This window comes from Porites lutea, chromosome 9, assembly GCF_958299795.1.
Source record: "Porites lutea chromosome 9, jaPorLute2.1, whole genome shotgun sequence".
Lineage (NCBI taxonomy): Eukaryota > Metazoa > Cnidaria > Anthozoa > Scleractinia > Poritidae > Porites > Porites lutea.
The window spans coordinates 9,252,238-9,262,787 of record NC_133209.1 but is presented as its reverse complement, the minus strand read 5'-3'; the positions used below and the strand labels follow the sequence as shown (position 1 = coordinate 9,262,787).

Here is a 10,550-nt window from a genome sequence, read left to right as displayed (position 1 = left end):
GCGTTAAAAAATACTTTTACACAAGAACAAGATGGGGTATGAATTTTCTTGGAAGAAGGGTGTTTTGAGTTAGCATTTAAAAAGATATTGGAGTGGTTAGTGTGTAAATGACGACAGCCGTTAGCCTGATAATGATTGGCTGTCTTCACTTTTAATGACTTTCAACCGTTGAATTTTTTTCTTTTCTTTTACTTTTGTTGAAGATGGAAATATTGATCACCAGGTTAGAGAAAGAAAGGGAACAATATCAGCAGCAGATGCGCAGTGAGCTGGAAGCACAGCGAGTTCAAATGAAGCTGTTGTTAGCCTTAGAGGAGCGCTTTCAGGAAGTGCAAAAATCGAACGAAGAAAACATGAAACTGATAAGAAATATGACCGCTTTGATTGCAAAGCAACATAAAAAGAAGGATGTTCTTAGAAAAAATGCCAAGGAACTGCCCAGGGATAAAATGGAAGGCTTGTTAAACGAAATGAGTGAAAGACACACAGATGAGGTCAGCGCATTGCTTAAAGAAACAGATCACCAGTTTGAGGGAGCCAAGAAGCTGAAGCAAGAAACCAGTGATGAAGGGGACGAAAATACATGCCACAAAAATTTGAAGGAAGTGCCAGAGATGATTAAATTAAGATCAGAGTCTGTGGAAGATGTACAGAAAAAGATAACCGAGACTCATCAGGAACAACGAAAAGGTGAAACATCAAGATACATACAGAGGGGATTAAAAGCTGTCGCAGCAATAGCACCCGCAATTGGTAAAGTTGCTGCTGTAGCTAGACCCAACTTAGCACCCATGGCTGAAGCATCAGGTAGCGCAATTGGTGCTGCCGCTCAAGGATTGTCAGAAGTATGCAGCATCATGTGAATTAACGAGCCACGTTCAACTTAGTAGTGGCCTATTAGGGTCGGCGTATGGTTTCCTCAAGGGTCTTGCCGTCTTGCTTTTTTGTTTGTTTGTTTGTTTGTTTTTGTTTTGCTCCCCCTTCGTCTTCTCGTTCCTTTTTTACACAGACCTCGAATAAGCTCGAATTGTGTGCTTAATTATATAGCGGCTTCTCGCCATATGAGAGTCAGTCATATAGTCGGGCTCTCATTAAAAACGTTCTGATTTAAAAGGTCTCTGGCAGGTGTCGCAGTTTTTGCAGTTTCAAATTTACCATTCGCCAGCCCTCCTTTTCCCTTTTATTACGGATCGCCGGACAGCGATCACAACAAAATTGAAAGAAGCAAAACAAATAAACAACGTCCTTGATAGTTCTTGATACCCTAAGCTACTCATTCGCGAGAGTACAGGAAATCGGTAATATTTGAACATATATATAGATTTAGCCAGGGTTAAACCCTCTTACGCATTGAGCAAGGTGAAAGACGAAAACGATGCCATCCGAAATCGGATTACCCAATTTTGACAAGCGACGCATTTCTCAACCAAAAACCCAATAAACAAAGCAGCCATGGATAACAGAAGACTCTTGATAGCAGCTATATTTCATTTTGTACATCCAGTGGAAAAAGACAGTTAAAAACATCACAAGTTGAGACAAAACTCTGTCAGCTTTAGCTGTCAAAGTAAACAACTTTCAAGATGCTGCATAAATTTTCCGCATGAACTCACTTGTCAAATTTTGACCAATCAGAGTACAAAAATTGGACGTAGAGCGTGACCAACGCGTGACCATGGTAAGAAAAGGTCTTCCCTGCCTTTATTTTTAAAAAAGTGGCTGAGTTTTCGCGTCCGAGGTCAGTTTGAAATCAAAATCTTGACAGTGCGGGGCCATAGTGACATAAACACAACATATTTCATATGAATCATTGGAAAAAATAGACTTGAGCCTTCGATCATTCGAAACTGGTAATTTGTCAGCGGATAACTTCAAAAAAGTATTCGACCTCGATGGGTCGACACTTGAGCCCGCGCGACGGTCAGGTGATACTGGTCAGCGGATATCCTGTTTTGACAGCTGTCAATTGATTACAACATTGATGTGCAATTGGTTTTCTATTGGGCTCCCAAACTAGCTAGAAAGTGTGAGAGTAAACAGTGGTTTCCCTATGGTGCAGACGGACGGTCGGGCGTACGGTCACGTGATTACCAAATTTTCTCGGATGGGTAGATTACCACATTTCCTTAGCTATGGTGCTCCGTCCACGCGCGTGGGTGGAGCTCCGCGATAATGATTGATTCTGAACTATCATGGAAGCATCATAATGACTTTGTCTGTGACAAAATTAGTAGATCGGTTGGAATAATTGCTAAAATGAGGCATTGCATTCCATGGCATCTTTTGAATTTATGCCTTGCACTTATTGTTCCTTATTTAAATTATGGTATCTGTATTCACAGACCTACCTCAATAGGATACTTGTCACCACGCAATATCTTTTTTATTGAATCAAACTGCTTTCCTTTGCAGTCTTTGTTCTTTCAACAGTTAAGCTATTTAATGTATGACGTTCATGCTAAGACAGCTCCTAAAAGTCTTCTCGATACGTTTGCGAAAATCAATACGAAACATCATTATAATACGCGATTATCTGCAAAAGAATGTTTCTCTGTCAAATTCTCTAGAACTGAAAAACTCAAAAAATCTTTTACTAAAATTGCTGTTAAGACTCTCAAAGTATCCAATTTTCGTAAAAAAATAATAATAATAATAAAATAAATCACTACTCCTTAATGTTCTAGGTAATGAAGATAATTATTTGAATGCTAATTATCTTATATAATATTTTATGACGTTAACCTGATATGTTGTATATACCTCCAGTTGTAATTTTAGTCTTTTTCAAATAACAAAATCCCCTGTACTAGAATTTATATGTAAGGTGTTTCTTTCTGTATGTTATTGTATTTCTTTTCCTTTTTTTTTTCTTATGTAATTTAATAACGTCTTTATTTAATTAAAGTCTTGTCCTGCCTACATTAGCATTATAGCTATTTGAAGGACATAAAGTATTGTAAGTCTGTTTTTCTCTTCGGAGTAACCCGCCATTTTGTATTGTTTTCAAGTGACTCACAGATCTAAAGTTTAAGATCTGCGCAGAAGTCGTAGTCCATCGGATGTTTGCTGTCTTTTTAAACACCCTAAACGGTAAGAACAGTTCAAGTATTGTACGGGACATTTTTTTTTTCTAGGTTTCAAGATAATACAACGAGTATTTTTTGTCAAACACATTGTTTTCTCGGGAATCAGGATTGTAAGTTACACAAGCGATCAGCATTTTTGCTGTACGTCCTTGATAGAGCGCCAGCGAGCAAATCATGCGCATTTTGCATAGGAATAAAATTCTTTTTTTCCCCATTTGACCGTTTCTTGGTCCCTTCCTGTTGCAAGGATTATTTTCTTGAAAAGGTGTTATGCATGTAACACTTTATGAGGTTTCGGGGGACAGTCAGTTATCAGATTCAGTCTGGTGGTTTTACGAATTTGCGAACCCGCTATGTAAAAGTGTGAAGTGTCATGAGGGGTTTTTTTTTAAAGAATAAAATCAGCTTTGCAGAGGAAGCGATCGGTAATATTATTAAGTCTTAGAAACCACATATTGATTTCGTCTCAAAAAAAATTCCGAAAAGTGTGGGAATTATTGCGAAAGCCCGCTTTTACCTATCATCCCAAACTTTGCTGACCTTGTATTACTCCCATGTATATCCTTTCTTAACATACTGTAATGTCGCCTGGTCCTCCACCTACTGTTCCAGCCTAAACTGTATTTACCTTTTGCAAAAGCGTCTAGTGCGGCTCACAACAAAAGCTCACTATCTAGCAAATACCGCCCCTTTATTTAGCCAGCTTAAAGTCCTTGACATATTTAGTAGTATTAATTGATTTTCTGTCGCTACTTTATGTATTTTTATCACCATAATCTTTTGCCTAGTAGCTTTCGTGACTCGTTCTTAAGTAGTAATCAAGTCCATCAATACGAAACTCGACTAGCCTCTTGGTATAGACCTCATTTTTGTAGAACAAATATACAGCAATTAAGCATCCTTTACCGAGGACCTAATATCTGGAATTCGTTGCCTGTTTCACTAATTAGCTCTCCTTCTATATTTGTTTTTAAAAAAAAATTCAAAGAATTATATCACTGATAGCCGATCTGTACTTAATTTTCTGATCTTGCTCACTCTGCACTCAGCCATGAATTTAGTTCAGTAGGTAGTTGAAGGAAGCCTATTAATATAAGCTTCAAGCTTCATTAGGCTTCCTTTTCACATTAATTTTATAATTTAATTAACACCTTTTGTTCATGTTGTATAAGGTTTTGTGAGTGACCAAAATAAATAAATAAATAAGTCCAGCTACAAATCTACTGTCGGTTCGGTTTCACATTGTAGATAAATATTTACACAGTTTAATCATTTAAACCTCCTTTCGAATTTCCCAAGGCTTTTTGTTACCCGATTGAAACTTCGAATGATTCGCTGCGCTATTTGAAATGTTTCCTAGGACATGTGATTTACGGCATGTCGGTATCTTATTTCATTTTTTTGAAAATGGCATTGTTTTCTTTTCCTCTGTCGTTCGCTTTAGGCTTACAATTCTTTTTTATTCTCATTTTTTCTTTGTTTGTGGTTAGATTTTTTCCCCAACACCAGATTTTCTTCGAATCAATTTTCCTTATCTCCTCGTGTAATCTGATCCTTTTCGGTGGTGAGAATGTTGCTTGTTGCACATGGAACACTTTTGCTGTTTTACAAACTTCTCTTCGTTAAAACTTTACATTATGGCCCCTAAAATTAATACAATGCATCAGGCGCTCATGTTTCTTGACTACAGTGGCCAGGTTTGACAAATAAATTTAGGTAAAAATAAAGGAAGTCGAGACGGCGCGAATTGTGTGAAATTTTGTATTCGAAAAAGCGCACCACATTCAACTTTAGCCCGTGCACCAGGTACTGCCTTTTGATTGGTTTACAACTGACCTCTTGGTCTCAAGGGAATCTACATTACATCAGGTTACGGGTTGCGGATTAGTGCACCTATCAATGTAAAGCCAGCGGGGGCGGAGGGGAGGGGGGAGCAGCGCATGGGGTGGGGATTTGATTGTCTTTGTTAGCCCTGGTGTAGGGCATTTGACTGATCTTGTTCTCCCGGGGGAGGGGATATTTGAACCTTTCTTCGCCCGAGGTGGAGATATTACGCTTCACGCATGCGCCGTACGGTTTGAAAAGATCAGAAAGTCATGGAGGCCAATGAGAACACGCGAAGGCTGAGTGGATTTCACTGTTTTGTCTTCAAATTTCGTTTGTTTTAGCGTGTTTTTGATCAATTGAACCTCTTAAAATACTGTGGTATCAAAGTAAACGGAAGTAAAGAGAAACCAAGTCAATTTTTGCAAGTACAATTGATAAGTGTATGGTTCATTCGATACAATCACTATAAACTTATAAAACTGACTTTCTTTGTACCCTTTAATAAGAACGGTATATAAATTTAAACTTACAAAATACGGACTTTCTCTAAAGGTTTATGTATTCTGCGCAGTGTAACACGGATTCTGATTAAAACGTATAATTGCAGCTGTAACAGGAACATGTATCTTTGGTGATGCAGCAACGTTTATAAAAGATTGCAGAGTTTTATTTGGAGATATTTTTATTGTGCCTTTCTTTTGTTCTGCCTTGGGATTGACAGCAATGTGCAGCCTCGGGTGGGGAAATTTGGTTGCATTTGACTGGAATGATTTGCACGTGGGCGAATTTGATTGCAAATTTTTGAAAAAAGTCACTTGTGAACCTTTAACGCTTTTGCTTTACGGATTTGCATGTCAATTACTGACATGTAAGCCTTTATTTGTTTTGTCAAAGAATAGTTCACTTCAACTTTTTGCCACTGCAAATTTAATGCAGTTTCGGAACTGTCTCGTGACTCCTATTTTCGTCATGCTTTAAGGGACCCGTCATTATTTATCGCCTGGGGGGGTCGGAGGATTTTGGGCTAAACACGATGAAATTTAGCCGATCCCCCATTTACATGTTTTTTTATTGAAGTGATCCCTCCTCATAACTATATATAACTTTCGTGATCCCCCCCCCCCCCCCCTCCATGTCTTTGTACCCATATTCACCTTTCGAGGTGTATATTTAGTGTTTTAAACGTTCATATACAGGTAGTAGCGGAGCTCTAACGCGCGAAGCGCGCCTGGGGAGCACCATGGGTAAGTAGATCTACACATGCCAGAAAATTTGGTAATCACGTGACCGTACACCGCCCGCCCGCCCGTCCGTCCGCACCACAGGGCAACCAATGTTCAATCTCACACTTTCTAGCTAGTTTGGGAGCACAGGAAGACTGATATTGCCGACATATTGCACATCAATCTTGTGATCAATTGACAGCTGTCAAAACAGGGTATCCGCTGACTAGTATCACCTGATCGTATCGCGGGCTCAGGTGTCGACCCATCGAGGCCGAGCATCTTTTTGAAGTTATCAGCTGACAAGTTACTAGTTTTCAAATGATTGCAGGCTCAAGTTTAATTTTTCAATTCATATGAATTATGTTGTGTTTTATATGTGCCGCACAATTAAAATTTTGATTTCAAACTGACCTCGGAAGCTAAAAATTAAGGCAGTTTTTACAGGCAGGGAGGACATGCTAGTTGCTTTTGACTTTTCTCACCAAGGTCACGCGTTGGTCATTTATGCAGCATCTTGAAACTTGTTTACTTTGACAGCTGAAGCTGACAGAGTTTCGTGTCAACTTGTAATATTTTTAACTGTCTTTTTCCATTGAATGTACAAAGTGAAATTCAGCTGCTATCAAGAGTCTTCTGTTATTCATGGCTAGTTTGTTTATTGGGTTTTTGGTTGAGAAATACGTCGGATGGCATCGTTTTCGTTTTTCACCTTGCTTGATGCGTAAGACGTTCAAAAGTCTGAAGCGATTCTGGCCTTACTTGATAGTTTTCAGTGCATCTGGAAAGGTAAGCCTGAGTAATTATTGTATTTGATGTTTCTTTTTTATATATAATTTAATGAAGTCGAGCGTAGTTTACGCGGCTTTTTGGTTTATGCACGTTTGTAAGATTTGAGACAATGATCTGACCGAGAGTGACCGAGTGTCAGGTTTGATTATAAGCTTATGGAACTTTAAAAAGCCTTTAGACATTTTCTCACCGCAAATAGAAAGAAAACGTTCCAAAGAATATTTATTTATAATTCTGGCTGTAAAAGAAAGCTTTGAGCGATTTTCTTGCCTCGAGTTCATCTTTGAAAGAAGCAAACACCGAGAAGCCGGCTTAAAACGTAAACAAGGATTTTCAGAGACACTTTAATACTTGTCTTCGTGAATGAAAATTGTTGTCTCTGTATATGTTTCACCGAATTATTTTCCCTTTCTTTATTGACTGTTAGTAGTCTCTTTTGCAATTTTAATCGCTGTGCCGTTTGTTTTCAGTCGCTCATGAACATCGCTTGCAGGAGTAGTCAAAATGCCGCGCGTATCAAACGCTTTTGAAGATTACAGATCGTTATAGAATCATTAAATAAAAAATAAACATAATAAATTCTTTATTGTGTTGAAGCGTATAACTATATTAATCTTAATTTAAACAGTCTACTTGTCAAAAGTGAGAACCGGCTAGCCGTATAGGTGATTTTGGAAATTTTTTTGAAGGTTTCGCTAAAAGCCCACGCGTGCTTCGATCGTCCTGAATATTGAATGAGTGCAATTTGTATTGCAAAATTGTGAAACACTGCATTCTGTCCGAGATCTGTACGATGAAAACGGCGCCTCAGGGTACTGTTTCACCTCAGATGTGATGTACAAAAAGTATAAAAGGTTGGTTTACACGTCCCCAGACTTGTTGGCAAGATTTTGTAAAGTAAACATGACGAACGCAAAAAATTCGGCCTGATTTGTTTTCCAGGCCTAATCTACTGTGATCAAGTGCCATTATGGCTCTTAAATGTGATCGAAGATGATTGCTATTTTTTGGGTGTACATATAAAGGCTATCAACTCGATGTAAGATTAAGTTTACTCTTAGCATGGACTGTTTGTTAATTATTTTTCTCGAAAATCACGTAGTCTTCCACTCAAAAGTCACATGAATGTGCTCTAAAGTTAACTGATTTGTTGAATACAAGTTTATTGTTTGATTTGAATTATAAATTCGAGTTAATAGGAGCTTCGCTTTTAGCCCTGGCTAAATCTATATATTATTTTCAACTATGATGTACTTACAGCATAATAAAGCCGTTATCGCGCAGTCTTCTTTTAAAAGTGTCTCTTGATCCGTGTCTTTTTCTAGTCTGGACCCAGACATCTGAATTCAGTTGACATAAAAGCAATCTTGCTTAAAACTGCAAAGTGCTTGAAACTGCAAAGTTACTTTTTTTAGAGTGCCAAATAGCAGTCCGCCAAGTCCCTATCAGCAGGTCATATTTAGCGACAATTCGGCCATCTGGAAGGGCTAGGATCGGCCACTGTTCCTGTCTCCTTTTTTATTTTCATCTATAGTGTAATAGATCAGCCTTTGTAGCTTTGCTCACATTTTTATAATTTTTTTTTGTTCGTTTTTTTGTTTGTTTTCTTTTGTTTTCCTTTGTTTTTTTTTTTTTTCATCCAGTGTTTGCTTGTACAGTAACTTCAGCTATTTGGTCATCTGGTACAAAAGTTAAAACTGGCATACGAACAGTTGACTGTTCATCGAGATCAGCAATGACAAGATCATCTTTGCTATCCTCGTCATCATCTAACTCCGTATCTGATTCTTCACTCTCTTCCTCACTGCTGGACAACTCATTCCCGTTGCCTGGACTTCTCTGTAGATAGTAATGGTAGCGAATTGCCTTTATCTTATCCAGCTTTATACCAACAGTGGTCAGGCCATGTTCCTTAAGGTACAGGTCGAGCTGTCTCATTTTCAGCTTTTCAACTTTGCCATTCTCAATAAGTATGCCCCACTGGTTATGCCCCACTGGTAGTCCTTGTATGTTAGTTCCTCTTCTAACCTTTTTTTCTCCTTAGCCTCTCTTGTTCTAATATCCTTCCTGATGTTGATATCATTTAGATGGCCTAGGTATTCAATGACATGCTTTTGTCCTGTTGTCGGCGTTTCGTACACATCCATAAAGTGCCCGGGATTTTGCTTGTCTGGCACAGGCTGAGGGATTCTTTCTGTTACTGGTCCCACCCATCTGTTGTTGGTACACCAGGAACAGAGTGTGGAGCTTGCATCGCTTTACTTATTGCAGGCATCCAGACAAAATTCAAAAAAGAGCTCTCCTCGGACGTAGTGGTCCTCAATAAAACTCTCTATTTTACTAAGATATGCCGCACCGGGCATTTCGGCCTTACTGTTTTCTGAAGCATTTCGGTACGTATTTAACTCAGAAGCATTAAAAAAGAATACCTCTTCGGGAGACTCACTCACTCTACTACTGATGTAATCCTTTAGGACAGGGGCGTCGTCTATCCTTTCGGCGACCTGCTTGCAAACGTGCCAAGCATTTTTTTCCATTCGCTCTTTTTCGTACTGTTCGTAGGAATGGAGAGACATGGCTTTGATTTCGTCTTCAGAGAGATCTTCGAATCGACGGTACTTCTCCCATTCCAGCCTTCCAAAAATTCTTCCAAAATTTTCAGTGATCCCCCCCTTTTGGGCTCTCAGTTACGACTGATCCCCCCCTCTGTTCTCCTAAAAATCAAGTGATCCCCCCCAAAATCCTCCGACCCCCCCCCCCCCCCCCATTTAATTCAAAATAGATAAAAAGCGAGAAATTATTAAATAGTAGCCAGTCAGCAAAACCTACTGTCGTATGGTCAAGAAATAGAAAAGCTCGTGAAACAAAACAGGAGGTCGATCTGTCTCTGTTAGTGGGCGAAGTATAATTGTAAATTCTTGATCAACATATCCACGGCAACCTTTCCTTTATTTTGTATTTCACAAATCATTTGGAAGACTTTTAGTTTATATACAATTTGTAACAGTCTTAAATTTTGCTGATTCTCGCAAAATAGTGCTATTCGGATTTACACTTACTTTTTTCTCGACTAAGATCATTTCTATCCTCAAGCCTCGCACAAGTAACAAGGAAGTTCATACATAAATTGTGGAGGGTAGGGGTGAGCAATTTGGTTGCTCCAGAGGGACGTTCAATCTAGGGATCATTATAGATTTGATATAAGCGAGCAAAAGTACAACTGTAAAGAAAGAATCAGTGATGACCGAGGAGTCCTCTTTCCCTCTTGTCCAGCCTTCTTTTGGTCGTTAATCACAACATATCACTTTTCTTTTCGCTCGCAACAAGAAAATGCTAAATCAGCTTACAAGAATTATGAATACCGTAAAATTCCAAAAATAAGCCCCTCCATGTATGAGCCCCTACAAATATAAGTCCCCCAAAATCGTAACACAAAAACCCTCCGATAATTCGCTCCGGCCTCCAAATACAAGCCCCCGGGGGACTGTACTCTGAAATTTCCCTCAAATTCAAAATAAAGCAAAGCAAAACCTTTACAGTAACACATAAATTTTTGTATTTGCTCAAAAACTATTACGTGTGCCAGATGACTGTAGTCAAAAAAGTGTCACAGCATATTGTT

At 38.8% G+C, this 10,550-nt stretch overlaps 1 pseudogene; it reads right to left on the bottom strand.

Annotated features, from left to right (window-relative positions):
* Positions 1-5,384: 5,384 nt before the first annotated feature.
* On the bottom strand, positions 5,385-9,465 carry LOC140948851 (uncharacterized; annotated as a pseudogene).
* Positions 9,466-10,550: the final 1,085 nt, after the last annotated feature.